The sequence below is a fragment of the Haliotis rufescens genome, unplaced genomic scaffold (genome assembly GCF_023055435.1).
Source record: "Haliotis rufescens isolate VD_foot unplaced genomic scaffold, xgHalRufe1.0.p SCAF_45, whole genome shotgun sequence".
NCBI lineage: Eukaryota > Metazoa > Mollusca > Gastropoda > Lepetellida > Haliotidae > Haliotis > Haliotis rufescens.
Genome location: NW_025964168.1, coordinates 1,746,607 through 1,753,293, shown reverse-complemented (window position 1 = coordinate 1,753,293; position 6,687 = coordinate 1,746,607).

Here is a 6,687-nt window from a genome sequence, read left to right as displayed (position 1 = left end):
ATAGTAGTGAACTGGGGGCATTAGTCGGGTCACACACACACACTCACGCACGCGCGCGCGCACTGCACTATATACTGCAATAATCTTGAATGCGGCTTTAGCCCTATTTTACCTCACCTATATCTCTATGTCATGTCATTTATGTTTGATGGTATGGTATGAAGCGGTGAAGAACAGAATCACAGACAAGTCAAATCATAAAATATGTCGTTATTCAAGTAAAAACGTGGATCACCTGTCTGGCAAAAGAACGCATACACTTGAAAATAAGATTTAAACAAACAATTACAAACGCTATCAAACGTTACATAACGCCGAAACATTGCAACCTTAAGGTCCAAAAGAGAACCCGTTGGTTTGAACCTGCCACAATGAGGTACTTGATTTCTCTGTTTTATACATGTATGTATTTATTTACATTGTAAATTTCTTTTGCATGTTGCCAGTCTGTGGTAACACTTGATCCATGAATGATTGTCAGTTTTGTCATTTATTGGTACACATAGAAAACATCTCTTCTTAACGTACATACTTCTCAATATGTTAAAATGGTTCGCGTTTCTTTTTGCGGTGAGTATAGTTTAGTTTTCACAGAATAAATTGTCCAAATGCTCCAGACAGCACTGGTGCATAAGCGTTCATAAAATGTTCATTTAACACACAGCAATTAATTTCTTGATCCATCTGAACACACAAGAGCTGTGGTTGTTCTGTGCCATCAAGGCCACTGCGATTAATCTCCACAACGTCAGCTGTGGTGACAATAGGAACGTAGGCCTGAGGTGAAGGGTCGGTGAGGGAAATCTCGGTTACGGCAGGGATGTCGGAGGTGGACCAACCGAAATGAGCAGGACGAAAACAGCAATAACAACAATGTGTGGAGATATTTAGGTGTCAAAGTGTCAAGTTGTTTGTCGTGTAATGTCACACTCAGCAATATTCCTGCTATATGACGGCGGTCTGAAATAATCGACAATCAACATCTACACCTTATTCCTGCCTTTCAACCTGGCCATAACCCAAACATGAGGCCGAGATGAAGATTTTTATCCTTCTAGGAATACGGAAGCCGTTTTTCATTGTTGTTACTGATGACAATGAATTATGTTATACATTTACTTGATAGTCCGGGGCGGTCGGGTAGCCTAGTGGTTAAAGCGTTAACTCGTCACGCCGAAGACCCGGGTTCGATTCTCGACATGGGTACAATGTGTGAAGCCCATTTCTGGTGTCCCCCGCCGTGATATTGCTGGAATATGTCTAAAAGCAGCGTAAAACCGAACTCACCCACTACTTGATAGTCCATATTAAGATACAGTCCTAAGACCAATTCCATCGGCTCCCTTCCCCTGTAAGCAGATGTTTCATATGGTTTATGGAAAGTTTTTTTTTTACCTAAACCTACGGTTTTGTTGATATGCCCTATCTGTTGACCTGGAAACAAGCACCTGCTGATTATACAACACGAGATTAATCTTGGATTGGACTTCAGAAATGAAAAAAATATTTAAAGATTGGTTTGGGCTATGTTATCTTTATAAAGATAATCATAAAAAGAGCCCAGAGAATATTTGTATTTTCTGAAAGTGAAGATTTTTCCCCTTTCCGTCCAATGTATAAAAGACGCAATATGCTGTGTCCCTGCAGCTCCTGGACTCTCGCTTGGACGATACGCAGAACGGTAGTTTGAGATTAGCACTCAAGTTAACGAGTTTTCCTTGTGGCGACATGCAAACTAAAATTGTTTTGAACCATCATCACAAAAAAAAGACAAATATTGACCAAGAAATGGCGCCTGCTTCTCGTGAAAAAACAAAGGTGTGCTTTAAAAAAAAATATATTTGTATTCTACCAGAACTATTGGAATAATTACGAAGATTTTAAGAACATATATGTAATCTTCAGTGCCTTTCTATATCAGAAATTCGTGTAAGTTCATGTAAAATTCTTCAAGAAGTAGTGTACTAATACACTGTAAAACAGTTATTTGATATAATCGTATGAAGACCAAGGATGCGCGGTATTACCTGTATATCGGTAAATTGATGTTCGTTCTTTCCATGATACGTATCATGTTTTAATGCTCGCTATATCGGGTGATTTCAAATAGCTATTTTATCATGTGTTTAATGTTATACACTTGCCAAATACCTTCTAAATGTTTCCGTAATTCCAAAGTGCAAATTCGTATTCTTAAGTTCTTCTGTGGCAGCGGTGTACCACCAAGTCATCTCTGTCCCTCGGAGCGTGCATCTTTACGTATATATTAAATGAGTAAACATTATGATGTTCCAGCATCTCTTTTGGTTCCATTTAAGAACCTCAATTCCTACAGTGACGCGTTTAAATAAATGATTGGATAATCATCATATCCTCAGGCAAGAGCTTTTCCGTATCTACCGATAAATGAACACATGAGATCAGACTTCTAGACGACCTCAGCTGACACTACAACTGCCTTTCTACGGTAACTGGGGTATCATTGGGTGTGGACAGCACCCGCAACTCATTCTTACACTTCACCATGAATGCGGAAGGTTATACTTTCCCCACTACTCGGAACATTTTGACCAGCAAAATACACCCCTATATCTACTGACCACATTCTTCACAGGGAAGTCCAGCATAACATGGCTTTCTCGGAATGGAGCCCACGTGACCACGGACAGATGTAGTGTGTAACCCATGTCCAGGCACCTTGGTCGTCTGGGTATAACCAAAGTTAGAAACTGGCACTAGTCCTGTAGTTCTAGCCAAACTGACCGATAGTTAAAGTATCATAAAGACAGTAGAGATTTGCCATTTTATAGGGTTTTGCTATATGTTACCATTTATAAGGAGTAGCGGACTAAAACTCTTAGTTTCTACCGGTGATCACTCACCACGGTTGAAGGACGTGTTAACATTGGAGTCACAATGGCTGTGGAACGCATATCGAGTTGGACTCAGCCTTTCCTTTCGACGGTGTATCTCTGACTAAGGAACTGTGTCGGTGATGGTGCAGTTGAAAAAGTCCCGTTTGTTTTCTTACAGGCTACTGATACGATCTTGCCAATGTTACACCTACAGCCTTAGTTTATCGAAATATATATCGGAATATATTATAATGTCATTTCATCAAGAGATTGGTCATAAAGATTACCACGTTCATTATTTGCCAGATGACATTATTTAATAAATTGATTATTCTTTAAAAAAAATAAATTTGCAAATTATTCTAACAGAATCGGAAAATCATGAATCAGTACCGTTTATAATCTGTTTTCCTATCAAGTGTGACGCTAATATTGGACTTGCCAAGCAGCCCATGACCATTACAGACCCGTAATCTGAAGATCTGGGTAGAATAGGTTTACAGCAAACCATGCTCATGATGTTAATCACTGGATTGTCTGGTCCAGACTCGATTATTTTGCAGACCGCCGTCATATAGCTGGAATAATGCTGAGTGCGGCGTTAAACAACAAACAAACAACATGGCCTTTGTAAGAAAAGGATGGTAACTGTTGATGGTGAGGCATAGGGTCAAGTGTGACTCATGATTCAATGGAATCCAAGCTGAACCAGGGATGGACATTCTGCTCATAAAAAATGTTTTTAAAATTTAGAATTGGTAAAAAACATTAATTCTGAAGTAATGTTTTCACAATGAAAACTCATCAAAATAATACAAATACTACAAATAATAATTAATCTGTAAAAAAAATAAGATTTTTTTTTGCAAAGTGTAGTGTTAATATCAGTAAATTTTGTTTTAGGTGTTACATGAGTCACCATGATTCAAACAGCCAAATACGCACTTACAACGTAAATTATTTCAATCCATTCAAACTTATAACATTTATACTGTATAGGACGTAAATATGCCTATCTGTTTTATTGTCATAAAATATACCGATGTGTCAATATGTGCTTACAGTTAAACAAAATGTTGTTGTTTTTCTATTGTGTTTTAGATGAAATTGTCTGTCAAACTATATCGACACATCAAAATGACACATGAAAATCAACATAAAAAATCGGTAGCTGCATCGTGAGGGCCTCCATCTGCTTTCCAGAACCTGTTTTGTTCACTTGTTTTTGTTTTCGAAATGGAATCATTCAAAGTTCACTTTCGATTAAACAAAGCATACGCAATTCGAGGTAAGTGATTTAGGGAGATATTGGTATATAGGTTTAAAACTATTTTAAGGCTTGTAGCCAATATATGTCGAAATGAGCCGTAAATCCTACAGCGTACATTAGCAGACGTTTCTAACAGGTCGATCCGTTGCCCCCAGTACTGACATAGAAACATCTGATACTAAAGCAGAAAGAACGGATGATGGGATACGCTAACAACACCATTATGTCCTCAACAACTTTGTTTGTTGTTCAACGCCGCGCTCAGCAATATTCCAGCTATATGACGTTGGTATGTAAATAATCGAATCTGGACCAGGCAATCCAGTGATTGACTTCGTGAGCATCAACCTACACAACTGACATGTATCAACCAAGTCAGCGAGCCTGACCACCCGATCCCATTAGTCGCCTCTTAGACAAGCATGGTCGCCTTTTCGACAAGCATTGGTTGCTGAAGACCTATTCTAACCCGGTGACTTAACAAGTACACATGTACTGTTTTGTACATAACACTACCATAGCACGGAGACATGTGTCGCTATTTACCACTTTTGGATAATGTTGAAAGCCGCGTTAACCCGCATTGTATATACAAACGCCCGTGAAGTCTATTGGCAACGCGTCATACATTCATTCACCATAATTAACAATAAATGTTACAAGTGAGAAATGTGACATGTTAAATAGTATAGGATCACAACAGATTGTTCAATTATATATTCCTGCACTCACCGTATCGACAATTTCAACGTTTCATAAAAATCTCAGCAGGGCATGAAAATCACGTTGAAAATATTTCTTTGATGAAAGTCATCACTACGAACCAAAATATCCAAATAATACGTGTCTAAGTTCAAGTTAATTTCATTTTGAAATACTTTCTCACCTTATCACAAATATTTGACTTTCTCCGGTGCATGTTCGCCACTTCTGCTTCTTTTAATGGAGTCTGGAATTAACGCGCATGGAAAACTCGTGCAGCGGAAGTGGGCCTTGATTGGTTAAACCCGTGACCATGAGAACACGTGACAAAAGTGACGAACACCTGCGTGAAATATACAACGCAGTCGCTTCAAACTTGATTTGACATGTGTTTGTATAAACAATCTGAAAGGAAGACGTCAACATTGACTGTGACGGTGGGTAGCCTAGTGGGATAGTGTTATCTCGTCACGCTGAAGGCCTGTGTTCGATTCCCCCAATGGATTCAATGTGTGAAGCCCATTCTTGGTATTGCTGGCAGTCATATGGCTGAAATAGTGTCAAAAGCGGCGATAACCCAAGCCGCTCACTCACTTAAGGGTTAATGCTTCATTGCCATTTCCAGACGTAATTTGGTGCCTTGTGTACATGTTCCTTGTAACTGGGTAAGTACGGTATCTGAAATTATAGCTAAAATTGATAGAATTATCATTGAACCGCCCGCATGTTATCATAAATGAGCGGGCCACTGTAACTTTTTAATGCCCTCATATTGCTTGACGACGGGCCATTATCACGCCCGTTGTTAGGTGACGTCATAGGATAGGGATAGACGACGTCACGTTCAATAGCGACGTCATCTGGTTTGTTCTATGATGTTTCCATATTTGTAAAAGTGGGTCAGTGACATTCGTGTTGATTGCAGTAAATGTTTCAAACCCGATATTGTTGTTTCTCTTGTTTAGCTATAATAACGGTAACGCTACTTTTTAGGGCATTATCATTTGCAGAAGCCCTCGGTCTTTTCAACTGCCCCCGTTCGTCGGGCAGCGCGCAGTGTGTGTGTGTGTGTGTGTGTGTGTGTGTGTGTGTGTGTGTGTGTCTGTGTGAGAGAGAGAGTGAGTTGGGTTTAACGCCGCTTTGAAACGTATTCTAGTTATATCACGGCGTCTCAGCTAAATGTGGGAGGAATTCGAAAGCCCGAAGTGATGCAGGTCTCAGCCGTTACACCTTTGGTGAAAAAACACCAGCACGGGTGTGGTGCTGACAAACCTTATATAACCTAGACCATAACCAAACCATAATCGGGGCGAACCGGGATTCGAACCCACGATCATAGGTTTCTGGTGTGCCCAAGGGACACAACTCAATCCAACGAATTGCGGCGCCCCGGACGACTGGGACACCAGTGCTCTCCGGGAGCTGATGGAACGGGGTATTTGGAAAGATATCCTCTCACTTCAAGGTTTGGGGACAATACGTTAACTGCAGAACATTGTCAGCTATAAATCTCCCACATCCTCTATTATCCAGGGTATTATATCTTCATACCCTGACATGTAATGTTTTAATAATAATTGTATGTATGTATGTCTATTTACTATTTTGAATAAATAGTGTACGAGAAAAAAACCAAAATGCCAATCTTTGGGATGAATACTATAAGTCGTATTGTCATTATATGTAGGATATACACAAAAAAACAAACCATTACTCAAAACGTTTTCACGGTAGTTGTGAAAACAGTTTTATTTCCAGTTTTGTCTATCACATTTACGTTGTGTTCTTCATTTTTTAAACTGCTTCAATATATACTTTGTTGATCATTCTGCTATATATCGTATTATTGTGTTAGGTAAA